Source organism: Ursus arctos, unplaced genomic scaffold (assembly GCF_023065955.2).
Source record: "Ursus arctos isolate Adak ecotype North America unplaced genomic scaffold, UrsArc2.0 scaffold_8, whole genome shotgun sequence".
In the NCBI taxonomy this organism is placed as follows: Eukaryota; Metazoa; Chordata; class Mammalia; order Carnivora; family Ursidae; genus Ursus; species Ursus arctos.
The window spans coordinates 65870740-65896634 of record NW_026623100.1 but is presented as its reverse complement, the minus strand read 5'-3'; the positions used below and the strand labels follow the sequence as shown (position 1 = coordinate 65896634).

The 25895-nt window shown below is 38.2% G+C and overlaps 1 protein-coding gene across 2 annotated transcripts in view; it reads right to left on the bottom strand.

Annotated features, from left to right (window-relative positions):
- The window catches only part of ASXL2 (ASXL transcriptional regulator 2), a 128821-nt gene that overhangs the window by 55224 nt on the left and 47702 nt on the right, over positions 1-25895 (bottom strand). The gene's annotated exons all lie outside the window — the stretch shown is intronic.

Genomic DNA, 25895 nt, shown 5'->3' with positions numbered 1-25895 from the left:
ACAATTATTGAAACAGTATGTTTCTAAGACAGGATAAATAGGCAAACGAACACTCTAGACTGTTGCTAAAACAAAACAAAACACAGAAACAGATCATAATAAATGTAAAAGGTACAATCTCTGGGACTTTTGTACAATTCTGTACCTTTCCGTATTATCTGTGTAGTAGGAAGGAAACAGGGTCATGATCTGGTCACCTGTGGTTTGACTACCCAGCATCGACCCAAACCCTCTTCTGGAGACAATACCTAAAATTTCCCAAAAACATTATCTCTTTCCCACACTCATACAAGTGGCTGAGACAGAATTAATCCCATGCGCATCACAGGTGTAAATCCAAACTCTTAAACCACATTTCCTGGTTGAAAAAGCCAATCAGCATTTTTGTGTGCACCCCCATTCTTCCCCACTCCCACAGTGTAGATTCAGGAACAGACACATGACTCAATCTGGGGCAACAATCTAAGGAGCTATTTACTTGGGCATTTCTGCTGAGAAGCTTCAGAAACTCCTTCTCTTCCCCTGAGCAGTAAGAGGAAGTAATGCCTAAAACTTTCAATCATGTGACCATGAGGAAAATATCTGGGACTGGGGTGAACAACACACAGGACCCATGCTCATTTTCCCGTAACTATAAGGGTTATGTAAGGAAGGGTTGGGTAAGGACTATAGGGAAAAAGAACACCCAAAAAGGCACTGAACCTGGGGGGGGGGGGGACAGCAATAATTTTAGCAATATTACTTTTGCCACTGTATCAAGCCTTGCCTTGATCCATTCCTACTTTTGGAATTGCTGAGATTTTAAGTCATAAGCAACTGAAAGAGTTGTAAATAAAATAATTCACGTTAAATAGTGCTGGAATAGCGTGTTATACATATGGGGAAAATAATTCTCACAATATATTCAAAACACATTCCAAATGGATTAAAGACCAAAAAGTAAAGTAGAAGGTATTAAAAAGAAAATGGGGGGCGCCTGAGTGGCTCAGTCAGTTAAGGGTCTGCCATCGGCTTGGATCATGATGTCAGAGTCCTGGGATGAAGCTGCCTTGGGCTCCCTGCTCAGCAGGGAGTCTGTTTCTCCCCCTCCCCTGCCCTTCCCCCTGCCTGTGCTCTCTCTCAAATACATAAAATCTAAAGGGTGGAAAAAAAAAAAAGGAAAATAGTATATATCCTGCCAGATGGATAAATTTCTAACTAAGAGAGAAAACCTAAGAACCGCAAAAGAGAAACAAATTGACTAAATAAAAATAAAAGGCTCTACGTAGGGAAAAAAACAAGATCAACCAAACTATAGAAAGTATATACAAAGCTGAAATAAGTAACTGCAAAACAAATGGCAAACAAAACAATGAATAATCCTAAGAGCGCTGCTTTTAGGAAAACAACACAACTAATTTTAAAAAATGGATAGAGGATATGAATAAATGATCATAAAACATGCAACATAAATGGTCACTGGAACACATGAAGAAACCCAAACTTACTAGTGATCAAAGGGAAAAAAAAATCAAGATACCACTGATCAGACTGCAAGAAACCAAAAGAACCCAAGTCTTAGTTAACAGTACTGTGCTAACATCAACTGCCTGATTTTGATATTGTACTATAGTTATATGACGTTACCACTGGAGGAAGCTGGATGACATATACATGGGACTATTTTTCCAATTTCCTGTGAGTCTATAATCACTTTAAAATAAAAAACAGGGGCACCTGGGTGGCTCAGTCGGTTAAGCATCCGACTTGAGCTCAGGTCATGATCTTGAGGTCCTGGGATGGAGCCCCACATCAGGCTCTACGCTCAGCTGGAAATCTGCTTGTCCCCTTCCCTCTGCCCCTCCCTAAACCCCGCCTGTGACTGTGCACCCGTGCTCTCTCTCTCTCTAATAAATGAATAATCTTTAAAGATAAATAAATAAGTTAATTAAATAAAAAACAAAGAAGCAAATGATAAAATCCACTGCTAGTACAGTTATGGGAAAATGAGCACTCTTAATAGACTGTTGGCAGAACTAAAAACTGGTGCCTTTCCCACCCAATCTCAATTCTGCCTTAGGGAAGTAACATGGAAGTATCTATTGAAATGAAAAATATTAGGGCCCACTGATCCAACAATCCCACTTCTATCTATCCTACAAAAATAAGGCCACAAGGATTTACAGCCATATATGGAAGGATCATATACAGCATTGTTAAAAGTGTCAAAGCACTGAAAATGACTTCAAAGTCCATTAATAAGGGAACGATTGACCATATGTTAGTGAAGTAACCAACAGGACATGTATGAATCAGTAACAACTACATTAACAACAAAAGGAGTGCTAAATTCTAAGAAGCATTCGGTTTAGCCCTCACAACAATCCTTTGAGGCAAGCAAAATTGTTATGCCATTTTTATAAATGAAAAAACTAACATATAAGGGTGTTAATTAACAAGACCATATAATTAGTAAATGGTGGAGCCAAGATTCCAGTAAGAAGAAAACAGAAGAACAGGAAAAAGACTGCTCAGAAAGAAAGTAAGACCAGGGGCGCCTGGGTGGCTCAGTCGTTAAGTGTCTGCCTTCAGCTTGGGCATGATCCCGGAGTTATGGGATTGAGCCCCGCATCAGGCTCCTCCGCTGTGAGCCTGCTTCTTCCTCTCCCACTCCCCCTGCTTGTGTTCCCTCTCTCGCTGGCTGTCTCTCTGTCAAATAAATAAATAAAACCAAGAAAGAAAGAAAGAAAGAAAGAAAGAGAGAGAGAGAGAGAGAGAGGGAGGGAGAGAGAGGGAGAGAGAGAGAGAGAAAGGAAGGAAGGAAGGAAGGAAGGAAGGAAGGAAGGAAGGAAGGAAGGAAAGAAAAGAAAGAAAGGGAAAGAGAAAGAAAGGGAAAGAGAGAGAGAGAGAGAAAGAAAGAAAGAAAGAAAGAAAGAAAGAAAGAAAGAAAGAAAGAAAGAAAGAAAGACCAAGTAAATAGTTCAATAATCCATCTGGTAAAAGCTTGCCCCATCTAATGGTATTCAATTTCAGTAGTAAGTACACACTCTGTTTAGGCCAATAAACTAGGGTCTGTGGATAGGTCCAAGGCAGAAATCTTTCTTAGCTCAGAAAAGCAAAGACAAACAGGGGAACAAAGCCACAGCACACCGTAATCAGCTATAAATAGAGACATAGGTCCACAATCCCTGACCCAAAACACTTAAGGACAAATGTTTTAGGCATAAAAATCTTTTGAATTTTAGAAAAGTAACATGATATGCCATCTATTATGTAACACCATCAGGAGGATTAAGGACAGCATCCCATAACTGAAACAAGTATTTATGCTAAGTGGGATAAACTAATAATATATATAGTTTTATGTCAGTTTAAGAGAAGTGCTATTGTCAAATGAGTTTTGCTATCAAATGTATGAAAAAATTCTTTCAAGCATTTTGGATTTTAGAATTATGGAATAGAGACTGCGATCTGTGTATTTAAAGTACTTCAGGGGTGGCCTGGCTGGCTCAGTCAGTAGAGCCTGCGACTCTTATCTCCAGGTTCCGGGTTTCAGCCCCATCTTGGATGTAGAGATTACTTTAAAAAAAAAGAGAAAGAAAATCTCTGAGTTGCCTGGGTGACTCAGTCAGTAAAGTGTCTGCCTTTGGCCCAGGTCATGATCCCAGGGTCCTGAGAACAAGCCCCAAGTCAGGCTCCCCGCTCAGTGGGGAGCCTGCTTCTCCCTCTCCTTCTGTCTCTCACCCTACTTGTGCTCACTCTGTCTCTCTCTCTCTCTGTAAAATAAATAAAAATATTTTTAAAAATCTTTTAAAAATTAAAAAAAAAATAGGGGCATCTGGGTGGCTCAGTTGTTAAGCGTCTGCCTTCAGCTCAGGTTATGATCCCAGAGTCCTGGCATCGGCCCCAGCATCGGGCTCCCTGCTCGGCGGGGAGCCTGTTCTCCCTCTCCCACTCCCCCTGCTCATGTTCCCTCTCTGTCTGTCAAAAAAATTAATAAAATCATTAAAAAGATTTTTTTTAAATAATAAAGTACTTTAACTCAGAGAAAGAAACAAATATTGGGATCTAGGATCTAGTACCTAGGAACCCGCCCCCCCCCAAAAAAGCAAACCAAAACCAAACAGAACCAAAATAACCCAACCCAAACCAAAAAAAACTCCTTAAAGTAAAACTCAAGAAATGAAAGTAAATGACACATACATCTGGTAAAAAGATGTGGTAAAAGCCATACAAACGCCATCACAATCCTTTCCTTGCAAATCTGGGTATAATTTTCCTTTAAAGGAAACAGAAGTTTGGATAACCCATAAGATATACAGAACACTATATTTTTTTTAAGATTTGTTTTTTTTATTTGATAGAGAGTAAGTGAGAGCACACACACAAGCAGGGGAGGGACAGAGGGAGGGAGAGAGAATCTCAAGCAGAACATGAGGGCTCAATCTCACGACACTGAGATCGTGACCTGAGCCGAAACCAAGAGTCAGACACTCAACCAACTGAGCCACGCAGGCACCCCCAGAACACTACACCAATTAAAACAAAACTTTAGATTTGGTTTCAGGAAAATATAAAAAGTCAGAATCCTGGCAGAGTTTATTTTTATGAATAATGAAGGAATGGCAGAGAAGTACAACAGGCTACACCTCCCATGATGGCAGGAATAGATCTTCAAGGAAAATAACTCCAGAATTATATAATGAAATAACAATAACTGAATAACTCAAAGAAACAGTTACCGTCTGAATATGCAGTAATACCCTGGTACTGAGGAGATCAATGCCAAGTACAGTATAGTACAAGGGAAGTCCTGACACCTGAGGCAGCTAAACAAGAACACCTCAAAAGATTACATAATTGTCATGGGACAACGCAGCTTCTAATTTTTCTTATCCATGCTCAAGATGGCAGAGTTGGGGAGGAGGGTTAGGAAAGGAAAAAGTGCAGTGCTACAGTTTTATGCTGAATCCACCTCATGTAAGGAAATACAATTAAGATGTTTTATCCACAAGGCCCAAGAACAGAAGTAACTTCAGTTACCATATATAATTCCATTTATATGAAATATCCAGAAATGTTCAATCTACAGACAGAAAGTAGAGTAGGGCCTGATGGTGGAAACTTCTATTAACTGGATACATGTATGAGGGATCTTACTGGGAGATGGAAGTATTCTAAAACTGGATTATGGTGATGGTTACACAACCCAGTGAACTTACTAAAAATCATCGAACTGTTCACTTAAAATGGGTGAAGTTTATAGTACGTATACCATACCTCAATAAAGTTGCTTCTGTATTTTAAGATTTTATTTATTTCAGAGAGAGAGAAAGCATGAGGGGGAATAGGAGCAGAGGGAGAGGAAGAAAGAATCTGCTGAGCACGGAGCCTGATGCAGGGCTTGATCTCATGACCCTGAGATCATGACCTGAGCCCAAATCAAGAGTTGGTCACTCAACCAACTGAGCCACCCAGGCACACCAATAAAGTTGCTTTGAAAAAGTGGAAAAGAAGTTAATCTAGTATCTCATTCACTGAACATTTACAGAGGAGCCATCATGTAAGCACAAAGTAGTAAGTGTTGGTGATATTAAAAAGGAAGAAGAGGTTTCCGTAAGTACATATTCTTACTTTTTTTTTTTTAAAGATTTTATTTATTTATTTGACAGAGAGAGACAGCCAGCGAGAGAGGGAACACAAGCAGGGCGAGTGGGAGAGGAAGAAGCAGGCTCCCAGCAGAGGAGCCTGATGTGGGGCTCGATCCCAGGACTCTGGGATCACGCCCTGAGCTGAAGGCAGACGCATAACGACTGAGCCACCCAGGTGCCCCATATTCTTACATTTTTAATGCAAAAATAACAGAAGGTGCCTGGGTGGCTCAGTAGGTTAAGTATCTGACTCTTGATCTGGGCTCAGGTCATGACCTCTGGATGGAGAATGAGCCCCCAGTTGGGCTCCAAGCCCAGATTCTCTCCCACTCCCTCTTCCTATGCCCCTCCCCCTGCTGCCATGCATGCACACAATCTCTTGTTAAAAAAAATAATAATAAATAATAAAATAAAAATAATGGAACTGGCACTGAGCAGAGCCAGATGGTACGCCTTTATTTCCTAGTGTGTGCACACACACTAAACGATCATTTAATTTATGATTAACTGATATTTCCTTCCCACCAGAGAGATGAGGCAAGTTGGTGCTAATTTTAAATGTGCAGTAACAAAAAATTTAGCCATATTTGCAATTCTGCTATCAATTCAAGAACTGAACACAATGAGAAATAACTATATACGTAACTATAAACATAAAATTTACCAACTCAACCATTTCTAAGTATACACTTCACTTACACTTAAGTACCTTCACACTGTTAATACAACCAAACTCTAGAACTCTTATCTTGCAAAACTCAAACTCTATGCCCATTAAACACCTCTCTATTTCTCCCCTAAAACCAACCCCCGGCAACCACTCTTCTACTTTCTGTCTCTATAAATAGGACTCATAGAAGTGGAATCACAATATTTCCCTTCTTGGCTCTGGTTTATTTCACTTAGTACAGTGTCTTCGAAGTTCATCCATATTGTAGCATATGTTAGAATTTCCTCTCTCTTTAAGCTGAATAATAGTCCCTTGAATATATATGCCACATTTTATTCATCCATTCATCCATTAGTGGCCATCCGGGTTGTTTCTGTCTTTTGCCTGTTGTGACTATTGCCGCTAGGAATACTGGTGTAAAAAGATCTCTTCAAGTCCCTAATCTCAATTCCTTTGTGTATATACCCAAAAATAGACTTGCTAGGTCAAATAAAATCCTGTAACTCTTACTCATTCTTTACCTTACTCTCAGTTTAGGCAATACCTACAGATAAGAATCAGACAAATCTACAGGTTGACAAGGCGCTTCATAGGTCATCTAGCTCATCTACTACAGGCGCTTAAAGCCCCTCCTAAATCATCAATAGGTAATCGTCCAATCTTTCACACAGCATATCAGGTGGTGGAGGCTAACTAAGTCCTCAAGCATTTCCAATAATTCATCAATTCTTCCTTAAGCTAAGCCAAGTATGCGTCTTCCTGTAACTCCATTTTTAGTCTTGATTTTTCCTGGGAATCAGTGGCTATCATGGTGAGAAAATCTGTGATTTTCTGTACTTTGAATTTTCCAAAATGACCTTGCAATAAGTTATCTCTGTGAGTGAGGGAAACCATTTAACACTGTTTCATTATTCCATAGGACAGCCCTTCATGTACTTTAAGATTCTTCATAAAAATCCTAAAGTCTACACCTTTTCGCATTTTTGGTTCTCTTCTCATTAGCATCCCCTCCTGCAACCAATTCAAAGAAATTTAATAAACTTTACAGTCCATCCTTAAAATTCACCACTGTGGGATGCCTGGGTGGCCCAGTTGGTTAAGCATCTGCCTCTGGCTCAGGTCATGATCCCAGGGTTCTGGGATCCAGTCCTGTGTGGGGCTCCTTGCTCAGTGGGGTGTCTGCTTCTCCCTCTGCCTGCTGCTCCCTCTCCTTGTGCTCTCTCGCCCAGACAAATAAATAAATAAAATCTTTAAAAAAATAAAAATAAAATAAAATTCACCAATGTCCTCCACTATTTATTATGCCCATTTCAAGCCATTGATAAAAAAGCTTTAAGAGACTTCACCAATCTTATTTATTCTTACTGATATTTCCCCTTGCAATAAATTACCTAGCCTAATCTCTAATCCCAATCTCTTGTTCATTTTTCTGGTACTCCCTCCTACAGAACAGGCTTGTCAAAACTAGGCCTCAATTAATCAGCTTCCCTATCTCTGACTAAACTATTACACACTCTATATTTATCCTTCCAAGCTCAATCTCTTGAATTTCAATAGGATTAAATAACAGTCTCAGACTTCCAAGGTTAAAAGAAATGTAGAGTCATCTAACTTCCCCAACAGATGCTTGAATGTCCTATTTCAGGTCAATTTTAAATATACAGAGATAATAAACACATAAGAATATTTCACTCACACGATACACTTATACATCTACCTATACAAACACAGATACATGTGTACAGTAATCATTATCCACATACAAACTAAAAATTCAGCACCACATAACTTTAAAAACTGATTTTTCCGGCATACCTACCCACACAGAACCAAACCAAACTCAACAGCACCCTTACGTTGAAACATAGGGAGTTTATAAATCACCAAATTAATAAATAATCTTGGTAGGTTTTTAATTCACTGGAAATTGTGTATTCTAAAAAACTCTTTCATTTAAGTCTTTTGCTTGCTCTCTCTTGGTCATGTTACCAGCAATTCTTCCAACAAGAAATTCATTTGGATAACAACGAATCTACTTTTAAAAGGAAAATAACTTTAAGTTTTTAAATTTTAAAAATAGCATCTGACCCATCCATACTTTAATGACTTAGTTTTTCTTCAAACTATTTTCCTCCCCAGACATACCAAGAAACAAATGGGAAAGAATCACGGGAGAGGGAAAGGGTGTGCAGGGAAATTTTTAAATAGGCATTTTTGGAGAAGCCCAGTTGGGAGCCCAAAATGAGAGTTGTGGATTAGCAGAGTAGTGAAAGGGCATAAAACAAGTAAGAGAGTAAATCTAGGACTAGCCTGGAGAGGGAGGTCACAGAAATAAACACAGACTCTAAAAAATTTGTCTGTATACGCTCTCTATCCTCTCATCTTTATCTTCCCATTATTTCCTTTCCCCCCACTACTGTTTTTTCAAAAGCATGCTTTGTCCGGTACCAGTAAGATGTGAGCAAAATCATTTCATCAAAGGGGGGGGGGACAAAAATATGGTCCAGTGATTGTTTTACTTCATTGATTGATTCTGTTTTATTTTAAAGTAAATAAATGGAACAACAAGGTTCAACTGTATTTAGATTAGAAAATCACAAACTTTCGGGGTGCCTGGGTGGCGCAGTCATTATGCGTCTGCCTTCGGCTCAGGGCATGATCCCGGGGTTCTGGGATCGAGCCCCACATCAGGCTCTTCCACTAGGAGCCTGCTTCTTCCTCTCCCACTCCCCCTACTTGTGTTCCCTCTCTCACTGGCTGTCTCTAATAAATAAATAAATAAATAAATCTTTTAAAAAAAGGAAAAAGAAAAAGAAAATCACAAACTTTCGATACAGAAGGACTTCGGAGAACACCGTAACTTTTCACCTAACGAGAAATACAAAAGAGTTCTTTAAGAGCCTTACTCAGTCTCCTCATCCCACTCAAAAGTGAGGCAACAGAAGCAGGACTTATATTTTAGAGTCAGACAGATGTGGACTCATGTTTTAGCACTAACTAGTTATGTAATTTTTCATTGCTTCAATGTCTTTTTGTCTAAGAAATAAAGACTTCAGAGGGTTTAAGATTAAACAGATCATATGCATAAAGTACCTGACTCCTATCTTAGCCAGCAGCCATTTCCACTATTGATTAACTGAAGCATCTTGCTTTTCAATCTTATGAGAAATACATAACAAAAAGAAAATAGAGACTTTAAGAGAAACACAATCCTTCTAAGAAAGGTCACTCTGAAATTATTGCATATAAAACAGTATCACCAAACTGCCTTTATCTCAGGTCATCAGGATGCTAACGTGTCTTACCTGGCTGCGCCAAGTTTCTGAACGGCATGTCTCAGAACTAAAGAGTTGGAGAGGGCTGCATATGAGGGCATACTATTCAGGGTAAAAGAAGTAGCAGTGAAGAAAATAGAAACTAAAAACAGAATACTTGTCAATATAAGCTATGGACATAGTTCCAAAAGAAATAAGCTGGAGAATAAAATTCAACAGATATGATTAAGTACTTCAAAAAATAAGAATTTGTTGGGGTGCCTGGCAGGCTCAGTTGGTTGAACGACAGACTCCTGATCTCGGCTCAGGTTGTGATCTCAATGTGAGGTCGAGCCCCATGTTGCATTCTGCGCTTAGCACGGAGTCTGCTTATCCCTCTCCCTCTGCTCTTCCCCCAAGTAGTGCTCGTTCACTCTCTCTCTCTCTCAAAATAGAAAAATAAAATCTTTTTTAAAAATCCTAAGGACTTTAAGAAGAAAGAATTTGTTGTAATTTTGTATCTTTGTCCTATTTGGCATTTTTTCATTTAGCAATATAGTTTATATAGCTAATGAGCCAAAGCTACTTATTACAATTATTTTCTGCTTTTGAACAGGAACTCTCGGTCTTGACATAGTCACTTACATCAAGATTCAGAATTTTGACTTTTTTTTTTTTTTTTAAAGTAATCTCTATGTTCAACCTGACAACATGAGGCTCAAACTCACGACCCCAAGATCCAGACTTGCACACTCTACCAACAGAGCCAGCCAGGCACCTCAAGATTCAAAATTTTGAAGGAGCCACTTGATTCATTGATTTTACCGATTCCTAGCATTTTCCAATTCACAGAAGTAACTCAGAGTTAAGGTAAAGCTTATATAATTAAATGGTTTTGACTGCAAATGAGCTTCCCTCAAACCTCAAAAATAAAGTCTAGGGGTGCCTGGGTGGCTGTTAGGTAGGCATCAGATTCTTGGTTTCAGTTTTGGTCATGGGATAGAGCCCCACCTTGGGTTCTGTGCTGGGTGTGGAGCTTGCTTAAGATTCTCTCTCTCCCTCTTCCTTTATCTTCCCCCTCTAAAAAATTAAAATAAAGAGTACAAACAGAAAGGCAAAGTGGCACCTGCAAGTGGGATCAAAACACAAGCAGCAGGCCAGCCCAGGAAGTCTCTTTATATCCCTGTGGGCCTGGGAATACTAGCCCTCTCCCCAGAGATGCTGAGCAGCCCAGTGGCACAAGGAAGAGACAGTCCCATCATAAACACTTGGTCTGGAAAGCCTCTCTGCCCCCACAGGCTGGAGACTCCCTTTACCCCACATTTAGAGGCATTAGACAGCCAGGTCTGTGGAAATGCCTTCTACCCCTCAGAAAAAAGGCAGCAGAGATCACTGGGAGCCTCTGTCACCAGATAAAACAAGAAGACCAAAATAGCATAGCAAGGCTTTGAAAATTAAATCGTTATTGAACCACAGTCCACCAAAGGAGTCTAGTTCTCACATGGTAAACCCAAGCAGGGTGAATGCCCACTTAAATGAAAGATCTGAATTTAATAGGACCCAACATCTCCTAACATAACAACTAAAATACCCAGGATCCAAATGTAATAATCATTCATCATACCAAGAACCAGGAAAATTACAACCCAAATGAGAAAAGACAATCAACTGACACCAACACTAAAATAGATGTTGAAATATTAAGGAAAGGATTCTTTGATAAGCACTTACAAATTTTCTTGAAACAAATGAAAATGTAACAAATATCAGCAAAGAAATTGAAGTTGTAAAAAGACGTGAAGTTATAAATCTGGAAAGTACAATAAGAAATGTAAAAATGTGCTAGATGGGTTCAATAGTAGAATGGAGATGACAGAGGAGATAATCAATGAGCTTAAAGACAAATCAACAAAATTTACCTGATGTGAACAACACTGAAAAAAATTAACAGAACCTGAGGGAGTTGTGGGATAATAACAAAAGATTTGAAGTTCATACCATTAGAGTTCCAGAAGGAAAAGCAAAACAGAATACTCAACGGACTACTGGCTAAAAGCTTTCTTACTTGGTGAAAAAAAAACAAAACTGTTCAAGAAACTCAATAAATCTAAATAAAATAAACTCAAAGAAGTCCACATACAAAGACACATAATGAAATTTCTGAGCACTAAATACAAAAGTCATGAAAGCAGTCAGTCAGAGGGAAACAACACATTTACCTGTAGGGAAACACTAATTTAATCAACAGCAGATTTCTCATCTGACACCACACAGACCAGAAGGAAGTGGTACAATGTCTTACAAATGTTGAACAAAATGGTCAATTCTAAAATTCCTTGTGAATTCTATATCTGAAGAACTATCCTTCAGAAGGAAAGGAAAAATAAAGACAGTCTCAGAAACAGTAAAACTAAAGAAATGTGTTGCTAGCAGACCCATTCTTAAGGAATGGCTAAAGGAATTTCTTCAAACATTAAGAAAAACATAAAAGGGGTACTGGAGGGAGCCTGGGTGGCACAATCAGTTAACAGTTAGGCGGCTATCTTTGGCTGAGGTCATGATTCCAGGGTCCTGGGATTGAGTCCCATATCGGGCTCCTCCTGCTCAGGGGGGAGTCTGCTTCTCCCTCTCCCTCTGCCCCTCCCCCCACACTCTTGCACACTCTTTCTCAAATAAATAAAATCTTTAAAAAAAAAAAGATTAAAAAAAGGGGGATACTAGAGCATCAGGAAAGAAGGTAGAATAGAAATAAGGGTACGTGCAAGAGACTACCCTTCTCATGAATTTTTAACTAATATTTGATGATTGAAACAAAAATTACACCAGGTGATAAGACCCTAAATGGACTGGCTTCCCCAAACTTCGCTCAAAGTGGTAAAATGTTCATACCATCAGACTGATAAATCACGTATGTACACTTTAATACCCAGAGCAAACACTGAGAAAATTATGCAGAGATAAAAAGGGAACACAGTATAAATAAGCCAATATGGAATCCTAAAAACAATAACCCATGGGAAGGCAAGAAAAGAAAAACAGAACACGAAACAGAGGAAACAAACGGAAAACAAATAATCAAATGGCAGACATAAATCTATCAACAATTACCTTAGACATAAATGATGTAAATATGCAAATTAAAAGGCAAAGACTAGCAAAGTTGGCTTAAAAACCCCACAACCCAACTATACGCTATTTACAAGAAATTAATTTCAAATTCAGAGAAACTGGATCTCACATATAATGCTGGTGGGAATGTAAAATGGTACAACCACTCTGGAAAACAATGTAAAAATCTCTTTAAAACTAAACATGCACTTACCACACAACCCAACAACTGGACTTCTGGGCATTTATGCCAGAGAAAGGAAAATTTATGTTCACACAATAACATGTACACAAATTTTCATAGAAGCTTTATTTGTAACAGTCGAAAACGGGGGGGGGGGGGCAGGGGGGCAGGAATAGTTCAGATGTCCTTCAATGGGTGAGTGGTTAAATAAACTGTGGTACCAGCCATGTCACTGAATACTACTCAGCAATAAAAAGGAATGAAATATTGACACATACAACGACTTGGATGAATCTACATGGAATTACACCAAAAAAAAAAAAAAAGCCAATTCCAAATAATTACATACTTCATACGATTCCATTAATATAAATTCCTGAAATGACAAAATTACAGAAATATAGAACACATTAGTGGTTGCTGGGGTTAAGGGGAGTGGATGGAGGTGGCACTAGGGAGGTGTGGCTGTGAAACTTGCAGCACAAGGGATCCTCTTGTTGATGAACCTGTTCTCTGACTGGTAGCAGATACATGAATCTATACATGTGATAAAACTGCACAGAGCCGAATATACATCCACATGTGCATATACATACATATACACAAATGAGTACAAGTAAAACAAAGTAGACTGTAGCAAAAGCAATATTCTGGTTGTGATACTGTACTCAGGTATTGCATATGTTACCACTGGGACAATCTGTATAAAGGGTTATTTCTTACAATTGCTTGTAGCTTATGTTCTTCTTTTGCACTCTAATTTTCTGCAGTGAGCAATACAGTGGACATCTGCTGTTTCTCTTCTTCTGGAAAGAATGTGCACTCTGCTCTGGGGAACTATGACCTACCCCACTGGAAAGTTAAGATATCTCACCACACCTAGACAGTAAGCCAGCCAGGTTCACTCTTCCTTAAATTTTAACCTTGAACAGAGTAGACATAGACTGACTCATCCCAGCTAGAGAGTCTTGATGACCCCATCCATTAGTTCTAGCTACCATCATGATCTCTGAAGCTGTTTCTTTCCGTTGAGATTATGAGCTATCCCACAATCTTCAAAAAAATCCCATTTTGTTTAAATTATTCATATTTGGTTCCTGTTATTTGTACCTAAAGAACCTAATCAATATAAGTCCCCCTCAAAACATAGATACATACATACACACACACGAAACTTTTCTTATCTAGTTTTAAATATTTTTAATTTGTACAACCTGGATTAAGGTTTTCTCCATAAACTGATACTCAAAAATGAATAGATTCTTGTAAATGAACTTAATGGAATGCAAATTAGCAGGAGTTAAAAAAAGTTACGTGAAAATACATTGTTGTGGTTCCTGTTCTCAAGTCTCACAGGCAAGGCAGATAATTATAATATGTTAACTGTAACACAGGAACTGTTGAGACAGAGGGTCTAAAATGCTATGTCAACACAGAAAAAAAGCCAATTCAGTAACGCATCCGAACTATGAATTTTAACTTGTTCTAGCCTGGTTTTAATTAAGTGCCATTCCCACAGAGGATTTTACCAATATGCTCTCTAAATCAGAGCAAAAACATATATATTTCCAATCTTATAGTCATAAACCAAATGTGAGTTCACAGTTTCAATCTGAAATAGTTTCTGCAGAACACTAGGTATCCCAATGCTAGTAAGTCAAATGATAATTTTAAAACTTAATGTTGACTGGTTTCTAAAATTATGACCAAATATGATTATTACAAACAGCAAGGACAAAAAGGGCACAAAGAATAAATATTTACATAGTAATTTCACTCTTACTTAGTTTTTGGACTGTTTATAGAAATCATGCATCCAAAGATGAGTTCTATTTAACTTGTAGAAGAGACTTTATCATTGTATATACTTCCTTAGAATAAAGTAATACTTCTTACCTTCTGGAGTTGGAATGCACCCAAGAAAATGAAAGAAAGAAAAAAAAAACTTTTAATTTTAACAATAAAGTCAAAAAATAAACTCTCCCTTCCCCTCCCAGCAATATCCACAATTCTTCAAATTAGCACCCTCCCTCCACTTTGCTATATAAAACATTCATTTATTCTTTAGGATTTACAAGTTAGCCCAAAATATGACTTTGTCTAAAAACGCACAGTTAAACTCAGCTAAATAGTCTAAACCATTTCAGATAGCAGCTGCAGTACCTTAATTATGTGGCATACTAACACTATTAAAGCAGTCTGGAGTTAAATGTGGATACAATGAATATTCTTTAATATTCTTCCCATGCATTTCAATTTCAAGGAGCCATCATAAAGCCCTCAGCTATGGACCCTAAGGTTTATTAGCTTCCCTCTGATCCATAATGAACTCACTACCATGAAGCTGAATACAATAGACAAAAATACTCTTTTCTGTCAATATGTAAGCATTTGGGAGTTTTTGTTTTTTCATTATTAATCCTTTTTGACATCCCTACAAGGTTTGTGTGCTTGAAAGTAGACTGCAATGGACAGATAAAGTAAACACAGGCTAAACTCAAAGTCAGTTAATTTTTAGATAAGTATGGTATCAATTTAATCAATAATGTTCTTCATTCTTAAAACTGAGCTCTTTCTAGTAAATCACCTTAAGACAATTCAGCTTGGTGAACAGTCCAATGACCTATTCTGTGGAGATAATGATTTCTGCTGAAAAGTAGTATCGAATGTTGACTTTTATTTCCCTTGCTACGTATTTTACGAAAGGACAGACAGGAAAAAAATTGGTGCTAGGATTAGTTTTTGGTATGAGATGAGCTAAAACATACTTTAAGACCATACGAGAGCGATTATTTTGTTCATAAGTAAATGTATTAATACTAATCAAATTCAACTGGGACTCCTCCCAAGAGGTAAAATTTCAATCTGGCAAAAGTTTACTGAGCATCTTTGCCAGATCGTTCCCAGGATTCTTTACAATTCCAACTCTAAAGGAGCTTGGGATATAAGGCTGAGATGTTAAAAAAACAAAAAACAGAAAAACAACTCTTGCTAGGGAAGAAACTGTAGCTCTACAAAACAACAACATACAACAACATGAAGATCGATTTAAATGTCCCATTACCGTAAGTTCTTTAAAAATGTACTGGCCCTTGGGTGGCTCAGTAGGTTAAGCATGACTCTTGATCTCAGCTCAGGTCTTCATCTCAGGGTCATGAGTTCAAGCTTCACATTAAAAAAAAAAAAAAAAAGTACTGGCCCTTTCAGAAGCCAAGTTATTATAATGGCTGAGGGTTTTTGTTTCAAATTCTTCCAGAAAGCCATTTACAGTTAGACAGCAACTATCCTAAAGTTATTATATGTCGGCACATAATATAAGTTTGATTTGAAAAAGAGAGCAAAGAGACGAATCAGAAGAGTAGGGAGAACTAGGCATGTAGAGGCCATATGATATACTAATAAGAACAAAACAAGAAGCATTAAGCCTGGGTTTCTAGTTCCACAGAACTTGTATGACCCTGACCAATCTCCCTGGGCCTTAATTCTTCAGCAATAAAATGGGATATAATGGTGATATCCCAGTTATCTTTTTCAGCCAAATTTTGTGACCGAAATAATGTGAGTGGCTTAGAAAAGCGGTTGGGGAGGGACAAAAGGGTGAGGAATGCAAGAGATTACCCTTTTAATTGGGACCATGATGTTGTAAACAACTAGATAAACTTCATTTGCAAGAAACCCACAAGGACGTCATCTGTTTGTCCCCAAATCTGCCAATGCTACTATATGACTAGCACTTAGTCTTCCTCTCCAGGTTTTTTTCCATTAAAGAACCACAATGCTTTTGAATACTTCACTTCTTTGTGAGATGACAAATAAGCAATGATCAGCCTAATTTAAGAGCTAGGTAGGTGACTACCCTCTTATTAGCTACAAAACTTAACTCTCCCACATCCATTTTATGGTGTACTAGATTCAAATTCATGCCTCGCCAAAATCATTATTATATATCAAGAATCCTTGTGACCACTCATAAGTGGTCTAATTCAGAAAATGCTCAATCTGTGGATGTTAATTCATAAAACCAAGTATCTTCCTAACCTGTCTTTCCTCTTCTAATTATGAATGGAAAGAAAAACCCGTAAGAGAACAGGGTCTCAGAAAATAATTATTTTGTTATTTTTCTATTCTTTCCTAAAAACTCTATTAGCAGGTAAAAGAAGAGTCAAGGTAATATAGTTAATAGGATGAACAGAGCACGTTAAGAAAACTTGGTGGGTGGGGGGCAGGCACTAAAAGCAATGGCTACTTTAGAAGGAAGACTTGAAGTCCCAACTTAATGCTGTAAAAGTACATTGTAAACATCAATGGCTGCCACAGCTGATGAAGGGGGAAAACCTGTTGTACAAAAGACTAAGGAAAAAAGAAGTAATGAGTGGTAACAGCAAGGATTAGCAGGAATGGTCTCACAGCATACATAAGCATTTGATTTACAGACTATTCTTTGTATGTTTTACCCATAGTATGCGTACTTAATGTCTGTGCTTAGATGCTCTCTAATAAGCCACAATCTTCAACTTATACAATCTCTTGAGTTCTTAGCTGTTAGATATATACTGCAATGCTGAAGTAATAAAATGCCTAAGAGTCACTGCAAAACAGTCTGGGGTGGGAAGACCATTTATAATTTAGCTGGAGGATACATACTTTGCTTCAATTTGCAATTTTCCAAAAGTAAAACTTTACATCTAAGTAACTGACTTCAGTACCCACATTACTAACTTAGACTTGTAACATAAGCGAAAGTATAGTATCATGAAAAGAAAAGGGTGTACTCTTGGATTCTATAACACACCAGGAGAACACTTTACTCACTGATGTCCAAAACAGGTACTAGGTATTCACCTCTGACAACAAATACTTACTACTCTACAGCTCCAGATCATTCCACCTTTTAACTGCTAGCTTGAGATTTATAACATAGCCAGGCCCTGCACCTGAATACCTTCTCCCCCCTCCTGAGGTTCAAAACTTCTTTTCTGAACCCACAAGTATATGCTCAGTGAATCCTTATCAGCTCCTTTCCTGACCAGTTTAATTCCTCGGTTCTTTTCTATAGTAAATGGCAGCTATGTAATCCTGAAACCTAGAAATCATTTATTTCCTCCTTCCTTTTACTTCCCACATCCAATCCAACAGCAAGTCCTGAAATACGTATCTCAAATCAGTCTATTGTCTCCAGCACTACTCAGGTAATCCAAACCACATTTCATCTACTCTAGTAAAACAGAACCTTTACTAGTCTCCTTAACCCCTTCAACTCCTGAATGCTGCAGTCCGTTCTTCATAAACTATATTCATCTACATACATACAGTTCTCTAAATCATTAATTCAGACTACACACCATCTTGTAATTATCAGATACAAATGTTTTGTGGCAGGTGTATTATTTCCCTTTGAGGTCTGACTACAAATTTGGACAGAGCAATGCGCAAACATTTAACCACACCAATGGATTCATATTGGTTTGCCGTGTTCTATTCACATCCACTTATTATTTGGTATAAAAAACAAGATCCAATTATGGAACTAGTCAACACAGAGGTTCTAAACACTAGTCATAAAACATTTGCTAAATAGCCTACACCAGATTATCTGTGATAAACCCCCTTACAGCAATTTAAAAATGACTAAAACACAAAAGCTACACCAAAATCCAGAATTCTGTCGAAGCCAAAGAAAAACACAAATGATTTTGAACTGAAATTTGTGAGTTAATTCATGTTTCCATGAATTCCATGAATTTAAGGCTCAATCCAATTTCATGATTTAAGATTGAGTGAGTGAGACTTGGTAAGCATAGAGCAGACCCAAAACAGCCTCTCACCCTCTGGCTGGTTTCAACTAAAGCTTGTGGACAAAAACACAAAAAGCAACTTCTCATACAAAAACATGTACACGGATGTTCACAGTAGCATTATTCATAACAGCCAAAACGTGAAAATAACCCCAATGTCCATCAATGTATGAATGAATAAACAAAATGTGGCATGTGCATACAACGGAATACTATTTGGCAGTAAAGGAACGAAGTACTGATAGATGTTACAATATGAATGAACCTTCAAATCATTACACTATATGAAAGAAGCCAGTCACAAAAGGCCACATATTCTACGACTCCTTTATAGGGAATATCCAAAACTGCAAGTCCATGGAGACAGAATTACACTATTGGTTGCCTAGGGCTAGGCTACTAGGGGTGAGGCAAGGAGGGGAGTGACAGCTAATATTGCAGGGTTTCTTTGGGGGTAATAGAAATGTTTTGGGTGAATACATTAAATAAAAACCACTGTGGGGCACCTGGGTGGCTCAGTCGGTGAAGCGTCTGCCTTTGGCTCAGGTCAGGATCCCAGAGTCCTGGGATCAAGTCCCACATCAGGCTCTGTGCTCAGCACAGAGTTGGCTTCTCCCTCAACCCCTCCTCCTGCTTGTGCTCTCTCTCCCTCTCTCTCAATAAACAAAATCTTAAAACAACAACAACACTGAACTGTATGCTTTAAAATGCTTTTACAGTATATTCATTATATGTTAATTTTTAAAAAGCAACTATCTTATCCAAAAATAATAATATAATAAAAAAATAAAAATAAACAAAAAGCAACTATCTTAAACATTAAAAATTAAGAAAGCTGGCACATTTGGGAAGTCAAATTTGATTCATATGGGAGTATGTAGTAAACAATTTACCTTTACCCAAAGAGAGGTCTGGCCTTTTCCTTTGGACTAAGAAATAATCACTAGGCCCTATGAGAGACTGAAGACAGTCAGACAGCAACACTGTAATTTAGGGTAGGAGCTTTTAGCCACACTGACAACAGGATTAAGAGTGAGGGCCTGGGTCACACAGTATAGATTATCTCTAGAGGGGCTAGACACTAGAAACTGGAATCAGCCAAATAGGTCATAAACCATCCCTATGTGATGAACCATCAATAAAAACTCTAGACACCAAGGCTTGAGTGATATTGGCAATATCCATGCATATTACCACACATTGATGTTGATATTTAACACTATCCTAAGTCATAGGGAGAGGATGACTACTAAGGTCTGTATTTGGTACTTTACCTTAATTCTGCTCTATATATCTCTTTCCTTGGCTAATCTTCATCTGTATCCTTTCCCTGTATCCTTCCCATAATCATAAGTTTTCAGTGATTTATGCAAGTACTTCCAGCAAATTATCGAGCCTTGAGAGTAGTCTTGGAGTTCCTTGAACTAAGCAGTTGGGACTAATAAGTGAAGTCAATCATGTGGACTGTTCCATCTAACATTGCAGTTGGCTAAATTCTCACATAGTGAGTTTTCTGGGGGTTTTCTCACCATTTTACTAAAGAGCAGACTCTGGTTGAAGAGACATACCACTGTAAGGGACAGATAAAATTCTGAGAAAAGCTCTATCTTTCTGGCCAAGACAGGAAAAAGGACATTGACGGCTGGAGGTAGGGGAGATGGTATTCCAGAGAGAAGAGAACAGGGGAAGGAAATATCTTAATTCTCACACAAGGCATGGGCTCATTCTGGAGCTCTGCATACTTGGGACATTCCCAACCGACACAGGAAAGGCTCTGAGAACTGAACCACAGCTCACATCTCAGACTAATAATCCAGAGTGGCATGTGCATGAAATCCAGAACAGTAGAGCAGACGCTTTGAAAACGACCTGATTATTGAACCAACACCTACAGAAGATAAGAGAGAACATGTAGTCTGAGGACAACTGGATAGATTGGAAGGAACGAAGGAACAGAGGAAGGAATCACCATTCTCCAGAGGTTTATAACAGAAAAACAGAGCCTAAAACAACATAATATTCAAAATGTCCAGAATACAACCTTAAATTTCTCAATAAACGACAATCCAGGAAAATGTAAGAAGTTCTCAGGGGAAAAGATAATCGACAGTTGCCAACCCTGAGATTATCCAGATGTCAGACTTAATTAGACAAAAACTTTAAAGCATTTAATATTACTATACCCTGTGAGGTAAAGAGAAATGAACTAAAATATAAATGAAATAAAATATATTATACTGCAAAACCTTCATATTATTCAAAAGAAGGACGCAGGGAGGGGACAGTAAACTAAAAAATAAGAAGGAAAAACAAGGGGCGCCTGGGTGGCTCAGTCGGTAAGGTGTCTGCCTTCCAAGTGGGTCATGATCTCAGGGTCCTGGGATCAAGTCCTGCATCAGGCTCCCTGCTAAGCAGGGAATCTGCTTCTCCCTCTCCCTCTGCCCCCGACTCATGCTCATGTGCTCTCTCTCTCTCAAATAAATAAAAGCTTAAAAAAAAAAAAAAAAAAAGAAAGACAAACTAGTAAAATTAATAACAGTAAACCAGTAAACCATCCCTATGTGATTGGGATGATTATCAGATAGAATGTTTTGGTTTTTGTTTTTAAAGAGATTTATTTATTTATTTGAGAGAGGGAGCCTGGGTGGCTCAGCCTGATTAAGCGTCTACCTTCAGCTCAGGTCATGATCTCCAAGTCCTAGAATCAAGCCCCACACCAGGCTCTCAGCTCAGCGGGGAGTATACTTCTCCCTCTCCCTCTGCCTCTGCCCTTCCCTCTACCTCTTCCCCTGGCTTGTGATCCACCTCTCTAATGAATAAATAAAATCTTAAAAAAACAAAAACAAAAAAACCCAACCCCTATAATCTACCAGATAAACAGGATAAATAAGAAAAAAAAAATATGAGTTGGTTTTGAAAGACTGCCAAGATTTTTTCATAAAAAAGTCAAGATGAAAGATTGATCTACGTCCTAAGGTGAGAAAGCTTAGATCCCATACGGAGAACAGCCGCGTAACCGTTTAGCTAGAGTGCAGGTGGAAACAAATCAAGTAAACCAAAGAGGTGTGTAGGGCCAGACAATGATCTGTTATTCTACTGAAAAACTACTGAAGGCTGCTGTGCTAGTTATCAATTTATTGACTTTTAGCTCCAAATCCAACCTTCTTTGTTCTTCTCTGTGGTAATGGAGCTAGACCCTATAACACTTCTCTTTGCCAGCTGGCCTGATACTAAGTTTTGTCAGCAAAGCGCTGGAAGAACACTGCAGAGTAAAAGGGGGCTTTTCTTCCAGGTTTTACTGTGCTCTTGCCTGCCTGCTCTTATGACAGGCAGCACCCAGCAAGATGAAGGACACTCAATGGCACCCAACCTTCAGCAAGGTTCAGCAGAATGACTGTGGGTGGCTTCCCAGAAAATTCTGCTGGTGCCTCAGCTGTCTCCCCTGTGAATGTGGGATAGGTGCCAGCAGGAGGCTTTCCAGCAAGTTCTACTAATACCCAGTAGGCAGCTTCCTATTTGCCAGCCCAGGCTACAGCACCAGTGAACTTTGTCATCCATTGGACCAGAGCCCCACCTATTCCATCAAGATCTGAATCGCAACCTGTGACATAGAGGGAGATCTCGAAAGTTACTCTTTCTTAGGGCACAGTGCCTCAGCCCTACAGGTATTGTTTCCTCCCTTTAAATAGTTAATTTCTGGCTAACCAAGAAATAACTTAGCCAGTTAACTGAATAACTTCCCTGTTCAAACTACCATGTAGCTTTTGTCTGCTGACCAGACCCCGAGACTTATAAAACTGTATAGCTCAAAGACTGCAGAAAGCGTCTCTGAAAAACTCTTTAAGACTACTAGTACCTCAGTCTTTCTCAGCTAGGAGACAATCACTTCATTTTTAATATTTTTTTGTTGGTTGCTTGCGGCAAAAGATAAGTAACATACAAGTTACCATCTGAACCATTTGTAAGTGTAGATTTCAGTGGCACTGAGTACACTCACAATGTTGTGCAACCATTACCACTGTCCATTTTCAGAACTTTTTCATCATCCCAAAAAGAAACTCTATACTAATTTAAACAATAACTCTCTATTCTTCCCTACTCTCAGCCCCTGGTAACCTCTATTCTATTTTCTGTCTCTATGAGTTTGCCTGTTCTAAGTATCTCATATAAATGGAACTGTACAATATTTGTCCTTTTTTTTTTTTTCCCTGCTGCCACATCACTATTTGTTCTTTTGTGTCTGTCTTATTTCACCATAATGTTTTTCAGGTTCATCCACACTGCATGTATCAGAATTTCAATTCTTCTTAAGGGGGAGTAATATTCCACTGAATGTATATACTACACTTTACTTACCCACTCATCTTTTGATGGACATTTGGGCTATTTCCACTTTAATGTATTTTAAAATAAAATAACATAACATGGAATAATCAAAATTAAGTGAGCTTCTTCAGAATGGGAAACACAGGGAAAACTACAAATGGAAAAAAGAATTGAAAGCCATGTACTAAAGACTGAAGAATGAAAATTAACTGTAAGAAGTAGCACAACCTCAATAAAGAAATTAACTATTTCATTCTGTAACCTATCTAAAAACTTTAAAGATTATAAGACTATCATTTAACACATCACTGCAGCAAGAGCATATGCTGTAACTGCACCTGAATAAGATCTTCCAACCCCTGATACTTCATATATGTGTTAACAAGTAGGTTTTCAATGTCTGACATATACCAAGCATAAAAGAGAAGGGGGAAAAAACAGCAGATGTCAATGGCCTCAGGGAGCTACCTTAATGTAAGCTATAGAGAAGCTATGCGATTTTTTTAAGATCACAAAAATACGTAATTTCAATCCTTAAGTGGTATGAAGAAATAAACAGAACACTATAATACACTAAAAAAAGAATTTGTTCTAGCTCGTATAGTCAGCCAAAGTTCTCTGACAAAGACATATTCAAACTGACACCTGAAAAATAAGAAGGAACTGAGAGAACTCACGTTCCCCACTATGAAGGCAGCATATACAAAGGCTGAGGTGCGAAACAGCTTCCCTACCTAGTTGAGAACTGACAACATATAATATTTAAAGCTATGGGGAATGGGGGCGCCTGGGTGGCACAGCGGTTAAGCGTCTGCCTTCGGCTCAGGGCGTGATCCCGGCGTTATGGGATCAAGCCCCACATCAGGCTCTTCCACTATGAGCCTGCTTCTTCCTCTCCCACTCCCCCTGCTTGTGTTCCCTCTCTCGCTGGCTGTCTCTCTAATAAATAAATAAAATCTTTTTAAAAAATAAATAAATAAATAAAGCTATGGGGAATGGACAAAATTGCACCTAAATTAGAAGGTAATGAGCAAAAAAGCTGAAAAGGAAGGAGGAATGTCCGTGGTCGCTTCAAGTAACAAAACAGAGTTTCAAGAAAGCAGCAGTATTCAGCTGTGTTAAATAAGAGTCAGGAACTAAAAGTTCCATGGAGTTAACAAAATGGAAGTCACTGGTGACTTAGAACTGCTTTGTGGTCATATAACTGCATCACAACAATATAGTTGTTGTTTTTTTTTTTTTTTTTTTTTTTTTTAAGAGACAGCCAGCGAGAGAGGGAACACAAGCAGGGGGAGTGGGAGAGGAAGAAGCAGGCTCCCAGCGGAAGAGCCTGACGTGGGGCTCGATCCCAGAATGTCGGGATCACGCCCTGAGCCGAAGGCAGACGCCTAATGACTGAGCCACCCAGGTGCCCCCACAACAATATAGTTTAACCAAGAACAGCTACTTATAAATCTAAGTTATCACTAAGCAAAGCCAGAAGCTATTTTTGATGACTCTACCATCTTGCTACTTTTCTAGATTTCTTTTTCCCTTCTTTATTCATTTACTATTCTTTACTTACTATTCTTGCCTGCTCCCTAGAAATGATAATGACAAGTGTAAAGTCATAGAGCCTTAGTATGTTGGAGCTAGATGACCTGCAACTGGAATTTAGACCTAAGGGGCTGATGGGAGTCTGGTCTCTATACACCAGATATCCTGGTCAATTTCCCCAGTGTATCAAAAGTCTAATTTTAAGGGAAAAAAAATGAAATCTCTTGTTCATTCCTATTCTGTAAGTCAACAGCGGTATAAAAGAATATTAGAATACCCTAGCAGAACTGTTCATCAGATCTCGAAAATCACTGTCTTTTTCTCCTATACCTTTGTACAAATTGGTGGTATTAAACAGGCATTATGCGGGGATGGGGGGATGGGGTAACTGGATGATGGACATTAAGGAGGGCACGTGATGTAATGAGCACTGGGTATTACATAAGACTGATGAATCACTGGACTCTACCTCTGAAACTAATACACTGTATGTTAGCTAATTGAATTTAAATTTTTAAAAAAGTAAAAAAGTAAAAAATAAATAGGCATTATGCTTTAATTTTAATCTAATAAATCTTACCTAATTCAAATAAAAATTTAGAATTGTATCATTGATAGTCAATTTTTTTAATTTACAAAAATGTTTAAAAGCTAATTCCTCAAATGCATTTCAATGTTTTAATTTACAAATGTTCACACAACTTCTCAGAGACATATGTTACATAAACTGAAATAATACTTATACTTCACTGTTTCATAGTAATAAAACAAACCTAATTTATTCCCAGCCTACTGACATTTGGCCAGAAGTCAAAACAAAAATTTTTAAGCTGTGTTAGCAAAGGGCCAGAAACTCAATTTTGTATTAAAGAAAATGAGAATTAAAATCTGGAACATGCAATAGCTATGTATCAAAAAATTTGTTATTGTCCATTTACAAATATTTCAGCATATCTCACTATTACTCTGGCATCTGAGCTGAACAATTCTTCATGTGAAGGACTGTCTGGCACAATGTGAGACATTTAGTATGCCTGTTTCCTGAACATTAAATGCTACAGTGCTCCACTTCTTTCTAGAAACTTTGAAAATCAAAAATAACCCCATAAATTCTGAACACTTTCCCTAACGGCATCTACAGAATACCACCCCCACTCGAGAACAACTGGTCGCAATTTTAAAGCACTGCAATGTTTTCCATCTTAATAAATATCTGTCAGGTAGACTCCCCGATTTCCACGTTTACAATACCAAGTATGTTGACCATAATTTTAACATTTCTTGATGGCAGAGGGTCTTGATTATGAAGTGACTATTATGTGCTATTGCTAATATAAGGCTCTTAGAAATTAAAGTGTATTTTATCTTTGGTCCTGTATTAACTGACCCCAA